The following is a 15,356-nucleotide window of genomic DNA, read 5'->3' as shown; positions in this document are numbered from 1 at the left end:
GAGACAAGTTTCGTTTAGGGGGCAACCTCAATTCAAGTACAACTGAGTGAAGAAAGGGGAAATAACTCAAATATGCAGAACCCCGGAAAAAACGGAAGTCATATAACCCCTGAGAGAAACAGTCAACAGGACCCCGATCTTTCAGCGGCCCCTACCACCTCAATGATGGACCTGCTTTTAATGTTACAAAAAACTTTGCAAGGGATCCTCGAAGTTTCTCTACTGAACAACGGGGTTCTGAATGCTCAAAAGCAATACCTAAAGAAGATTGAGGATGAGCTGTCTGGAATTAAAGGACCAATGTCTACTTTAATAAGACCAGTAGGAACTCCCCAGGTTACCGAACAAAACCTGGGAAGTGATCTGGCAGAGCCTCCAGATAATGTGTACATTTCTAGGCGCCCAATGCTGGTAAGAAGGAGATGCGATCATGAAAGAGCCCATAACAAAGGCAGGGCAGGCAAAAAGCAGGCCAGACAGGTAGCGCCAAGGGAAAAGTCAAAGACAAAGGAATCCAGAGGGACATTAAATGTCATGGCCCGGTCCTTTGTCTTGTCCAGACCCCTGGAAACAGAAATGAAAAGGAAGGCTCAAAACACACAGAAAATGACACAGAAAAAGGGGCAGAATGACAAGGCCCCAAAAGAGACAGTAGAAAAGAACAAACCTACAAGTCAGAGAATAACCACCTCACTAAAAAGACAAAGGCAGACCCCCCCGAGTTATCGTAACCTGGAAGATACATCCCAGTTGTATAAGCTAGAAAAGGGAGCATCAGGGAAGAAAGGTCCAAGACAGATAACTATAGCATCCCAAGGGAAAGGAGAAGATCAGGTGAATAATAAATGGGTCTATTTAGAACCAGCTGAAGAAGGCCAAAGGGGTAAGAAGTCAAGAAAAATAAACCCCCTAAATAGATCACAAATATTGGCGATCTTCTCTAAGTGTGTAAGCCTGAGTGAGATCGATACAAAAGATCTAAAACAGGTGGGCTTCATAGATAGCAAGCCAGGTAGGGAAATAACAAAAGTTTTGTTATACTCAGATCTGGTAAAAAAGGCAATTTTGAAGGCAGCCGGTGAGATTCTCCAAGAGGGAGTAAAGGTGCTCTCCGAAAAGGACTTAAGGGGAAAGGCACTACCAGGAAGGGACTTCCTAAACTGTCACGCCGGTCTGAGGGAGAGACAAGTGAGATTACAGCAGGGAAATGAGGAAGGGGGTAACCGACTAAAGGTAGTGATAAACAACACTGTGAAAGAGGATTGGTGGGGCAATTGGAGTTAATGTAGCTATGTAGGTGATTCAATCGAGTACGAGCTGGATGGAAGTGGGGTAGCTGGGGGACTAAGTGAGATAGACTAGGAGAGAGGGGTGCCGTCTGCCCTAAGTCTCTTAACGTGGAATATAAATGGGCTAGGCAATGACTTAAAGAGGGAACAGATAAAGTCACGAGTAAACGAAGTAGCAATAGCCTGCCTACAAGAGACTTGGGCGTGCGGCGAAACCCCTATCTTCGAGGGCTACTACCAGCTAAATCGACCGGCAAAAAGACAAAGATTTGGTCGCCCTTCGGGGGGAATAATGACGCTTATCTCAACGAAAATATTAAGGAATGTGACATTGTTAAAAGTAAGGTGTAAATGGTTATTGGTGTGCAGGATAAACCATCTCTCTCAGGATAAGCCATATGAAAAGTTAATCGTCATAAATGTATATATACAGTGGGACAATGTAGGCGACTATGTAACAGAGATGGGTAATTTCAAACAGGATGTAGAGGACATCTTTGAAAAGTACACCTCAGACATCTTGTTAATTTTAGGGGATTTTAACCATAAGTTATATCCAATGAAGACCGATCGATGGTACACAGAATTACTAGATACCTATGGAATAAGATATGCTAATTTTCCACTATGTGACCCTTCAAAACTGGATTGGGAATTGGCCAATTACTTGGGGGAAAAGGGACTATTTTGCCTAAATGGCAGGTTTAAATCAGACTGCCCCGCAAAGAAGACTTTTAAAAAAGGAGCACAAAATTCCCCAATTGATTATGTCTTTATGCCAGCTTGGAATTTCCCCTTGGTGCAAGACTTCAAGGTATCACACGGTGAGAGTAGTGACCACAACCTACTCTCCGTGAGATTAAAATGGGGAAGGGTGGAACCAAGGGAGAAGGTGATTCACCAAGAAATAGATTACCCAAAAAGGGCAACAACCAGAGTACCCGAAGAGTATGTGGAAAAGTTAAAATCGTTCCAACAAAAGACGGAATTAGTAAATCTAGAAAAATTAAATTTAAAATGGTACGAGGAGAAAATTGCCCAATCAGTCCAATGCCTTAGGATAGAATTAAAAAAGAGTAAAAGAAAAGGTTTAATAAATCGTGCCAGTCGTCTGAAATGGTTCTCAATGGACTGCCAAATTAAAAAAAGGGAGATAAGGGCAGAAGCTAGGAAACAGAAGAAAGAATTCAACCTAGAGAGGAAAAAACACATTATCTCCCTAAATGTAGAGTTTAAAAAGATGGTCCTCGACGCAAAAAGGGAGTATAAAGAGAAATGCTGGGGAGAGCTGCTAGAATCAATCGAAAATAAGATTTTGAGACAATGCTGGAAATTGATAAAAGCAGCATCGTCTCCCCCAGCTGGAGACATGATATGCGTCGTAAGTGAGACAGCCTGGGATAAATACATAAGGGAATTGTACGAAGCGAGATCAGGCTCAGGAGCCAGAGTACCCCCAGGTTGGCAAGAAATTTCAGATGAATTTAAATTAGACTTCGCAGAAGACCGCGTAACAGAAATAATTAAGAAGTTGAACCTAACTAGAGCGGCAGGGCCGGATAACCTTCCGGCCATAATTCTTAAATCCCTAAGAAAATGGTGGGCAAAGTTTTTTTCCCACCTCTTCCATTTAGTTCTAACAGAAGGAAAATGCCAATAAATTGGAAGGGGGCAATAATCAGACCTATCCACAAAAAGGGTAGCCCAGGGGAACCACAAAACTATAGATTGATAAATCTCCTGGATATAGGGGAAAAGGTCTTCTCAAAACTAGTCTTAAATAGATTAAATGTCTGGGTTGAGGAGAACTCAATAATACTGATCGAACAGGGAGGGTTCAGAGCAGGACACTCAACAATAGACCACTGCTTCTCCTTATGGGCTATGGCAAGGAAGTCGATGGAGCAGAACGGAAAACTCTGTTGCTGCTTCGTGGACTTCCGAGCTGCATTTGATTCTGTGGACAGGGATTGTCTCTGGGAAATATTAACAAAGAAAAATATCCCAAGAGACCTGTTGACGGTACTAAAAGAATTGCACTGGGAAAATTGGGCCCAAGTGATTAGGGATACTGAGGGGTCACTGACGCCGAAAATTCCAGTTGGGAATGGGCTGAGGCAAGGCTGTGTTCTGGCCCCCCAGTTATTCTCCATCTTCCTATCAGATTTACCCAAATGCCTTGAGGTGAAGGGTAGCGCCAGTCCAAGAATGGATGGCAAAAAGGTGCCGTGTCTGCTATACGCAGATGATCTAGTAATAGCGGATCAAACAGAAATTGGCCTTCAAAGGAAATTAAACTCTTTTAATGAATATTGCAAGAAGTTATTTTTAAAGGTAAATCTAGACAAGACGAAAATCCTGTGCTTTGGGAAAAAAGTGACTAAGTTTAATGGGTTTTTAGGGGATCTTAAATTAGAATCTGTAGATGAATACCGATACCTAGGTGTGTGGTTCGATAAAAAATTAAATTGGCAAACTCACCTGGAAGCCCAAAAAGCAAAATCACAAACATCAATTGCTGGCTTAAAAATGTTCAATCGGGATTATGGGGATAAGTCTCATCGACCACTATTGAAAGCTTTTAATGCGATGATCCCACCACAAGTCCTCTATGGAGCAGAAGTCCTTTATTTGAGCGGTAAGGGAGTCTGGGACCTGGAGGAAGGAAAATGCTTAAAAAAGCTCTTATCCCTACCCCCATCGGCAATGGTGCAAGCCATAAGAACAGAGCTAGGGACAACTGCTTGGGGGGTCCAGGCACAATGTGCAGTAATTAGATTTTGGAAACGTCTTGAAAATGATCAAAAAGTTGCCCATTGGTGTCAGAATGAAATACAACATAGTGACCTAAAATGGGCAAAGATGTGTAGGAAAAGAATGTTACAGGCCTGCGAAAATATAAAAGTGGATATATCTCGTGATTCGCTAACAATTGAGTGCTCAAAATTTGAGCTAAGAACCAAAGGTCAAGCCGCAACTAGAAGCACGGATAGGGACTATCTTGGCAAAAAAATATCGGTGGAGTTTATGATGAATGCATGGGCAAAGGAATCCGGGTTCCCTTACTTGGATCTATTGCCAAACCCGTGGTTTAGGCAAGGGATCCTACGGTTACGCATTGGGATCAACCCATGGATATCAAATAAAGAACTCAAAACCAAAATGTTGGACCCTAATGGGCACTGTAAATGCAGGTTGGGTACAAAAGGGGATACCTTGCACTTCTTGTTGGACTGTACAAATATTTTAGAACTGCGTAAACTATGGCTGCGTCCAATATTCATAAAATATGATATAAGAAATAGGAGGCAAGCACTTGATCTAATTACAGAACTCCCAAGCATTGATATTGTAATCGCACTTGGGAAATTTATAAAGGTTGTACAGAGTTTTATAATAAGTCAGGAATAGATTTTAAGGTTTTAAATAGATCTGTGTCTAGAGATAACCGGTTTCATAAATTTTTAAGGATAGAAATTATATGGAGTAATTGATAATATGTGTATCCAGTTTTAAATGTTATATGTCTGAAAGAAGTCCATTTACACCTTTCTTTTAAAGGAATGAGATCTTAATGAGAACCTTGTATGTATTGCTGCTGAGAGATATTAATTTTTAATGTAAGTAAGTATTGTGTATTGGTTTAAAGATTACGATCTAAATAAACTTACCTTTAAAAAAAAAAAAAAATAGACGATTTCATAAATTTACATTTTTTTAACTTGACGGTGAGATTGTTTTTGCACAAGCTTACCAAAACTTCTTTCAATATTTTACCATGTTCAATATTGTCACGAGCAAAAATCAAGACATCGTCTTGATATCTCTTAACATCAGTTAGATTCTGTAACACTTTCTCTAATGCCCTCTGAAAAACTGATACTTCCGAGACTAGACCGAAGGGCAGTCTAAGGAACCTAAACATGCCAAACGGGGTGATGAAGGCTGTGAGATCTCTGGAACTCTCATCTAGCTCTATCTGATGGTAAGCTGACTTTAGGTCTACTGTGGAGAAGACCTTGGCACCTTTTAGCAACACAAGCATATCCGAGATGTTTGGGAGAGGATATCTGTCCTCAATGACCTTATTGTTGAGAGAGCTCAAGTCAATGCATAGGCGCAGGCTCCAATCAGACTTCCTGGCTGCAACCACAGGGGCCAACCACTGTCTACCTTCAACCTCTTCGATAATGCCTTCACCCTTTAACTTATCTAATTGGCTTTTCATTTCTTCATGCACTGAGAAAGGTACACTTCGAACCTTACAAGCAACAGGTTCAGCATTAGGTACCAATTTATTTTGTGAGTGTAATTGCGTAAACAACCTAACTTGTCTTTAAAAACACTTGGAAATAAGCTTTTGAGATGTTCGGTGTACAAGGTATCATTCTCACTCTCATTAATTTCACACACATTCAATCTCTCTTTAAATAAAATGGGGGGATTACAGTTGCTTAAGCCGCTTAAGATGCTGACCCCTCTGTGGGAAACATAGACCTTCCCAGAAACTAATCTCCCTTTATATTCAATCAAACCATGGAAATAGCCAATGAGTTTGATAAGTTCTCCACCATATGCATAAGGTTTTATATCAGCTTTCAAAATGTTAACTTTACCCTCTAGATGGTGAGTGTAAAAATGTCTGGATATAATGGTTATTTTTGCACCGGAGTCAAACAACACACGTGTAAACATTCCTTCCACAAGTATCTCGTCAAAGGTCCTTTCTTATCACTATCCAACACTTGTGATTCAATTTGTCCGCAGTCTACTTCACAGTCTGAATCACTATCTGACAACACTTGTCGAGACACTGAACTCACTTTGACCCCTGTTTTTCTAGCATGACAAATTGAGGTGAAATGCCCAACTTTCTTGCAATTACTACATGTGGCTTTTAATGCAGGACCTTTCTTATCATTGGCTAAATGGCCCACATTTCCACATCGAAAACATTTGCCTAAAAATGTGGATTTTTTAACTAAGTGTGAATTGTTGCTAACAGGTTTGAAATTTTTCTTAGAACCTTTCCCATTGGAAGAGGTTTTAACCTTATGTATTGTATCGCCTTTATTTTCATGCTTTGTGATAATCTCAACACACTTTAATGAATGCTGAATTTGCTTTGCAATGTTAATAACTTTATCTAGAGAGGGATCATGCTTTTGCCAGTTATCATCTCTGACTTTTTGAATATTACAACCAAGCATAAACTGGTCCCTAATTCTTTCCTTCAGTAATGCATTGAATTTGCAAGATGAGCCTAACTTCCGTAAAGCTGTGATGTAGTTTTCTACTGTGTCACCTTCATTTTTGGTCCTGCGACCAAAATGGTACCTTTCTAGGATGGTACTTACTTTTGGTAAGTAATGTTTGTCCAATTTTAATAGGCAAATTTCATACTCATTCAGTGTTTGCTTGTTTACATCAGGAAGGTGATCGAAAACTTCATGTCCTTCGGACCTTAAACAATGTAATTAAAGCGCAGTTCTACATTCTGCGCTTAAGTTTGTACCACACACCTTTGCGTACCTTTCAAACACCTTTTTGCACTTTTGCCACTTTATGGGTGGATCACCAGGCGTTGATAGAAAAAAAGGTGGGGTGGCAACATTCTGCATTTTAATAGTATACACCAATGTGTACTTAACCTAAGAATGTTAAGTTAACTCCACCTAAAATGTATGGAGAGGTGCATCTGGACTAGAACAAGTTCAAATAAATTAGAAGAAGAGCGAAACTTCTATGTAGAACACTACCAGAAATATTCCAATGTTTTTCAATCTAGAAACTTCCTAAGAAGAAGAAGAATGTTATCAAATATCACTGTCTTTAAATATGTTTGGAAGCTGAAAAGGAAAAGACTGATAGTTCCTACCTGAAAGAAAAAATATCAAAGTTATCACAAAAAACCACAGGGTGGCACTGTTGTGTAAAAAGTTTCGTTTTGCGAGTGAGAAAAAATAAAGTTTCAAGTCTTTAACGATCCTTCTTTTCCTTTTTTAAAATCTTTCTGTCTTACTTGGGGTCATTGTTCTTATATGGGATAGTATTAATGACTTGTAGTTGGAGACCAGGGAATCTCTCGAAGTAGCGAAGTATTTTTTCTCTTACAGTCCGACAATACAATTAAAAATGGCACCCGCGTGACGTTGCACGCATACGCAGAGCTGCGGGGTGATGAAATCAAGAAGCTCCGGGAAAGAGAAAGTTCGGGAGAAGAACGCTGCCAGTGCACCTCAAAGTGCTGTCATGGCAGAACTCCGATGAGGACAGCTCGGTGGGGCAGCGATGGAACTGCAACATCACATGGCAACAGGTGAAAAGGATGCAAATGAAAACAGTTAAGGCAGTTGTTTACTTTCAATCAGTTGAACCTCGCTGTTGTTTACTTTCAATAAATTGAGCCTCCCTGAAGTTTAAGTTATCGCGCGAAAGAGATAACGGTCAAAGAGAAGCGGTCATGGTTCAAAGGAAACAAAGAACAACAAAGCATACGCTTCAATTAAATTAGATCCAAACGTTGGTGTTATAGATCTGTTCACAGTTTGAAATCATTCAAATTGTACTTGTTCACGTCATGAAGTGGAGACTCTAACTAGTTTCCTCACTTGAGCACAGAGTTCAGAACTTGTAAGAATGTATCCCAGCAGGTTTAAATATGCAGAAATAATAAATAGATACAGAGCTTCATGCACACAGCATCAAAGTAATAAGACCATGAAAAGTAAAAAATTGAGTTCCATCCAAAGCCTTCCAAAGTGTTGCAAACATCAGCACATTGAACAAGAATAAATCCAAGCGGGTCAGTCTTCGAAATGGAAGCAAGGAAAACTGATTTTAAGTTCAGAGTTTCAGATTAAACTAAAAGTTAACAAAATCAATCCAACTTGACTAAAAACCTACAAAATTATGAAGCTACTGTTACTATGATTAATAGGAGACAATTGTTTGAAATAATTAGGCAGACAATCTTTGGTGAGAAAGTCAATGTCAATTTAAGACAAAGACTAAAAGCTTTCAACAAATAGGTAGCGAGCCCACATCGAAGCCTCCCAACCCTTAAAGATAAGTATTATAGTTTTTCAGAGTGAGGCATGTGGCGGTGTTCAAAATGTTACAGGAAATAACCACTCACTTGAAAGCTGCTAATCTCCATGTAGAACAGAGCAGAAGAAATGAAGGTTTCATCAGTCAGTCTCTTCCTTCCACTTTGAGAAGAAATTGAATTTCTTGATGTTGGGACAAATCCATTTAAATGAAGTGCTGGATACGCAGGGTAGGTGTCAGACCATCGTCGCCAGTGTAAAATCAAGAATAATCCTCCATATGATGAACAAAGATAAGTTTATTATGAAGAAGGAAATGTCCCTTCCATCAGCTTGATCTAGTCAGGTGCAACTGACTTGCTGGCCACACATATACATTCCATTGCCATGGTGCTGCTCAAACAATAACCAAAACCCTTAAAGGAACGACTAAATACATTTAAGTGAAAGGACGTGCTATTTGCCTGCATTTTCAATCTGCCCAAAGGTCAGGTGCTGCAGCTGGAGACACTAAGTCCCGGGACTCATTGCTCCTCAGGAGGGAGGAGCGTGTCACTGGCGGCGCGCTGAAAAAGCACCTGGTTTCACCGTGGTGCGGGACGCGCTATTTGCCCGCATTTTCGAGCTGCCCAGCGGTCCGGTACTGCAGCTGGAGACACCAAGTCCCAGGATTCATTGTTCCTCAGGAGGGAGGTACGTGTCACTGGCGGCGCGCTGAAAAAGCTCTTGGTTTCACCGCGGCGCGGGACGCGCTATTTGCCTGCATTTTTTAGCTGCCCAGAGGTCTGGTGCTGCAGCTGGGGACACCAAGTCCCAGGATTCATTGCTCCTCAGGAGGGAGGAGCTTGTCACTGGCGGCGCTCTCAAAAAGTGCCTGGTTGCACTGTGGTGCGGCACGCACCCGTCCGCATCAGACCCAGGCAGGGCTGGGCAGTCGTTCTTATATCCAGGGTCCAGGAAAACTGCTGTTACTGTGGTGGACCTCAAGGTGGCCCCGTAAAGCCACTAAGATACTGGCCTTGCATCCTTTGGTTTTTTTAAATATAACAAGCTCACTGAGTTTTGGGATGAGCAAGCGTAAGGCAATAGGCTCTGTGGTGGGGGTAGCGTTAAGGGGACTCTTGACGCCTTCCTCACAAGAGCAGAATCACTGTTAATCCACAAAATTCAGCTCACGAAGAAGAGTCTCTATTTGGACTCTATAGTGGCTCAAAAGTGATCTTCAATGGGCAGCATAACCACAACTAAATTCCCCAATGGGGCTTCTCCAGGCCAAGCAAAGCTGGGAGGTGGTAATAACTCAAAAGGCTTAACCTCCACTGTTCCCTCCCCTCAGGCGACGGATTCGCTACCCCAAACCTTTGAATTATCATCTGATAAGGTAAGCCCCCAAGAGAATGCTGCAAAAGACATCGAGGGGGGCATTGCACCAAATGCTGTGTTAATGCAGGGGGAAGGGCTGGGGGTGGGGGAGATTGTACTGGCTGTAGTAACGCCTATGGCTGAAATTACCCCAAGTTCAGGCGGGGAGGTGGTCACTCGATCTAAAAGGACCTCTAAAGCAAATAGTGCTACCAAACCATTGGACAGCACCATGGCCCCAGAAAAGCGAACCAGGGGTGAGGGGTTGCCCACTCCTAAACCGAAACTGAAACAAAAGCATAGGGCAGGGCCCAAAGCCACTAGGCCTACAGACATAGAAGGCCCCGTAGACAACCAACCGTGCCCAAATTGTGGAGAGGTTGATATGGGCCAGGGGGTGGATAATGTATTATGGTCAAGGTTGGAAACAATGCTAACTACCCTCCTAGGGTAAAACTGTCTTTGCTCCTCTTACAGAATAGCACCTCAACCACTGTGGCCACCGGGTGTTTAACTAATAGCTCGGGGGCCACAGAGGACCCTAATACACCAAATGTACTGACCATATTAGAGAGGGAGGAGGGTGGGAACTATGAGTTGGAACAGTCTGGGGGCATAAAGGATGGGGTAAGTAAAGGGTCAACTATGGGGCCCAATGAAGGAAAGGCACCTAGCACACACATCATTCCTGGAGATAACAGGCACACGAGGGAAGGGACTTCAGGTCAAAACATTAATCCGAACGTAGCCTCCTTTAATAGAGGGAAGAGTACTCACAACCCATGATACTGAGCCCACGTTAGCCCACTCCATCCGGGGTACCCCAGACTTGTCAGTTCTAGATTTACCCCACGCATCATGCCCATACACAGTGGTTCTGACAGGGGTCCCGGCCTGTATTGGAGACGGAGAAGAAACCCCGCAAATGTTGATTAACAAAGTGGCCCATTGGATGAATAGAAATGTGGGATTCAATATTTCCAACCATGGGCATATCTTAATGGCCAGAACGGTGTCCTGGATTGGAAGCAGCAGGAATTGTTTTCCAGGGGATAGTGTGATTCTAAACCTAAGGTACCCCGAGCTTGTACGCAACCTACTCACCCAGTGTAAGGGGTCCCACTATGATGAGGGTGGTTCTAGTATTAAAATGCTCCCCCTAGGATTATTTTACAGGCATATGATTTGTGCAAACAATCGTGACAATTATAGGGGACACTCAGTAGGAATACACGGGGTGTTTGATTGTCCCGGCAATCAACCGGTATGCCCCTCTAAATAATGCATCAGTTTTAAATGATATTGACTGACTGGGCCGGAGAACGACAACCAGGGGTGTTCACTGTCTGAAGATTTACCCCCTTAACACAGACATGGGAGGGACAGCCTGGACAAACTTAAATGAGGGTACCACAAGCCAATTACATGGAGACACTTGGGGACCCAGTTTGCAGGGGCATAGTATTGCATTTACAGCACCTCACAGTCAACAATCTTGCCCTACATCATATAGTCCAGACGAACTTAGCCAGGGCGATTTTGAGATAATCTCCTGGAATATAGCAGGCTTATCTGCTAAATTTAAAAATGACACTTGGCTAGCCTATATAAAAAAAATCCAAGTTATTTGTCTACAGGAAACATGGGAGGTGGAAAGTAGCTCGTTTCCTTTAGAAGGCTATAAAATGTACTTTGTACCACCACACAAGGCCGTATCTGGGAGAGCAAGGGGAGGACTGATTACATACGTGGATCTTAAGTTACAGGGAAGATGGATTGACTTGGGTTGGAACTCAGACTTTATGCAGGGGATTAGATTTTATAACAAGGGCCACAAGCTAATTTTGATAAATTTTTATAATGCTATCTTACTGGGTCAGAGCACAATAAGACTGGACGAGTTGGAGAGCAGGTTGGCATGTACATCGGATCAAGGGGCGTTGATGCCCCAGTTGGTGTTACTTAGCGATTTCAATTGCCATCTTTGCCCACATTTGAAAGTAAATGGGGGGGAGTGGTCATCGTGCTCCCTGGAAGAGGGGCCGCATATGGAGCACACAAGGGAGGGAAGGGTGTTACGGAAGCTATTAGGCACACACGCCCTCAAACACACTATGGATCTGACCGAAGCTGGGGAGGATAAAATAGTCCATCCAACTTTCAAAGGCAGAGGAAGTGATTCCTTTATTGATTTTATCTTCGTCTCCAACACACTTAAGAAATGGATCACTGGTTTTAAAATATGTGCAAGCATTTTTAGTGACCATAACCCTCTAGTCATGTCGATCAAGGAGTTAAATCCTAATAGGCACTCACTAAGAGTGGGGGGCGTGGCATGGTAAGGGCCACAGATCAAGAGAGGAGGCTCAGATGGTCACAGATTAATGGTGAAGCCTTTTATAGAGCTTTAATGACAGATGAAGAAAAGATCATTGTGGATTGCCTAAATCTAAGAGTGTAGGGGGCTGAATTGGTCAAGGGTGTCGCCCAGCGAATTGATGGCCTACTTAGGAGTAAAACGCACAAAGCCGGAACGGATGAACAAAGTTGGTTTGACCATCAATGCTCCAATGCCCTGAGTGAGCTGAAATTAGATTTAAAATCTTCCCCAAGTGAATAAGACAAGGGTGACCCTATGTAGGGCCCATTATAAACTGGCAGTAAAACAATGTAAAACTAGCTTGCAACAGCAGGCATGGGAGGACCTGAGGGAATAATTGAGTCAAAGAACTCAGCTGCCTTTTGGAAAGTTATAAACAATCCTTGCTTCCAAGACGCAAACAAACCAAGGGTAGCAAACCACATTCTGCCAGAGTCATGGTATGAGCACATGCATGGCCTTTACAATCACTGCTGGACTGATGACCAGTCCGAAGCAGAGGGGGGGAGACTATCGTCCAGATAATATTTACCCTGGGTGAGATTAAGGCAGGAATTGAGGGCCTGACACGGAAAAATGCGCAGGGTCCTGATGGGATCCTTCTCAATCTTTTCCTGAGCCAGGTAGATCTTTGGGCACCTATCCAGACCAGAGTTATTAATGCAGCAGTAGATGTAGGCATGCCACCATCCTGGTCCACAGCCACAATTGTTTCCATTTTTAAAAAGGGAAACCACTACAGCCCACTATGTTATCGGCCTATTTCCCTAATCAACGTGACAGTGAAAGTATTAGGAAGGGTTATCCTCAGCCGGTTAATGGACTGGTATGATGACCACCACATAATCACTGACACCCAGTACGGCTTCAGGCCAGGAAGGTCAACCACTGATCAATGTCTCAATCTATATTTATTGGTAGCCAAGTACACTATTGCCAGCCAAGAAACTGTGTACTGGCTTTCATGGACTTGACTGCGGCTTTTGACCGAGTGAACCGTAGGAAGTTGTGGGCAATAATGGGGGTTCTTGGCGCGGACCCGGGATTGGTTAATATCTTAAGGGTGCTACACCAGAAAACTACTGCTACAGTTAGATACAACCAGGAGGGAAGTACCACCAACCCTTTCCCGTGTTCAAGGGGGGTGAGACAGGGTTGCATCCTGGCCCCTTTCTTGTTCACTTTGTATATAAATGGCCTGGATCAGGCACTTGGTGACCTAAGGTTTGATACACCACTGATTGGCTCAAGAGGGATCCCTGTCCTGCTTTATGCGGATGATGCGGTTCTCCTCATGCGCACCCTGAAAGGGCTTCAGGGCTTGATAGACGGTATTGTCCGCTTTATGGAGAACTTAAACCTGTCCCCCCACCTATCAAAGTCATATATCATGGAAGTGGGAAAAAAAAAAAAAGAAATATGACTATCTGATTGGTTCTCATCACTTGGAAAAGGTGCACTCGTTTTCACACTTGGGGATTTTATTTGATACATGCCTCACTTTCAAAGCTCTTTTAGAAGAGAAATGCCGCACACTAGCTAGTTACTCCGGGTCAATCATGAATTTTGCAAGAAGACTGGGTTGTTGGTCCCTGGAGCAAATTTTGAGTTGTATAGTTCTATGTGCTGTGCCAAAATTCTCTATGGTAGTGAGGTATGGGGTTTTATTGACTCACAGCATCTACTAACCGAAGAGAATAAATATAACCATCCCACATTATCCATGATGAACTGGGCATTAGTTATGTCAGAGACAGGTTAGAAGTCAAACCCCTAACTTGTTAAGTTAAAATCTGGACAAACCCAGAGGCCTCAATTAGCAAGCAGATTATAACAGACTGGCTTGCTCGTGACCGGGGCCTGAATATCTCATGGCTTAAGTATGTCAAGGAGACCCTAACAGGCATAGGATGTGCAGACTTTTTTAATTATCCCACAAAATTGTTACCCCGGGATAAGGTCCAGGTTAAGGATCGATTCCAGAAGCACGTTGTATCCCTTAGGGAAGACAGGGAGTTAGTTAAGAACATCTTCTGACTAAATCCTGTCTGGGCATTGAGCCTTATTTGTCTTACTTTCACAATGCCCAACACAGATTTATAATGATACGCTTTAGGCTAAATCTATTACACCACATTTTAGCTAACCCGGCTGGTTACACCACAACTATAGAGCTGAAGGACCCGTGCGGCTGCGACCATCGGTCTCCGCAGGATACCCTTCACTTTGATTTATTATGTCTTTTTTAGTCGCATCCAAGGAGTTGTTTTTAAAAAGTATTCTAAAGAACGCTAGCTTTAAACATGCAAAGGTGGCCCTGTTGTTTCTGAAATTGTCTACAGATGTATTAATCCTGTTCTGCATTGTAAACTTCTTAAGGGCCGCTGTGAGACTTAGAAATACAAGAGGCATTGGATGAATATATACGGCCCGTGGTATTGGCCTGTTAAAGACCCTAATAATGAACTGGATGGTGGGAGGGCCTCTTTAAGTATGGTGGGATTGATCACTCATGTACTTTATGTCGCAGATCTTATATGTTGTCTTTTTTAAATCCGCCATGAGGTATTTTAACCAGGTCTATCCATTAATGACCCTAAAGACGATTGTTATATGAGAGGCGGCCCTACTTGCGGACGGATTGTACATGTATCTTTTCTATCCGTCTGTATAGTTTTTATATTGTGATATATTTTATTTGCACTTTTATGGTATTTTTTATGCCGAATAAAGTATTTTGAAATGAAATGTAATGAAGTAAAAGGCACAATGTTACAATGCTCCATATACTGGATGGCGCCTGTTGTGCCTGATGTGCCCACCCATGGAAAAGAGCTCCACTGGTGCTGGGGCGGAAGAAAGGAGTCAAAGGCTAGTTGGCATCTTCCTACAATTGGGTTTCATCGGTGGAATCCAGAATTTGTGTTTAGAAGTACCACTCAGCTTGTAAGCTAAGAAATTAAAAACATAAGGAAAACATGTTTTTCGTTTTAATTGGGCCACTTTTATTTTGTTTCCCAAATTACTAATGATTCCAATGTGTTCATGTTTTCAAAAGTAAGCGAACTATGGTGTTGGTCCTAGACAATCACAAGCGCAGAGGAGGGGAGACTCAGCTTCTACTGAGAAGCCCCCAATGGTGGCAGTCTAGGGGTAAGTTGGCTCAGAGGAAACTAGGGGTTATATAGAGTCACATTAGTGTCTTTGGGAGGTGTGGGTGTTAAAGCCTTGGCTGCCTTACCTAATAGTTTGGTAAAGTATAAGCAATGGCCAGAA

The sequence above is a fragment of the Lissotriton helveticus genome, chromosome 8 (assembly GCF_964261635.1).
Source record: "Lissotriton helveticus chromosome 8, aLisHel1.1, whole genome shotgun sequence".
Classification (NCBI taxonomy): domain Eukaryota; kingdom Metazoa; phylum Chordata; class Amphibia; order Caudata; family Salamandridae; genus Lissotriton; species Lissotriton helveticus.
Note: the sequence above shows the minus strand (reverse complement) of the source record.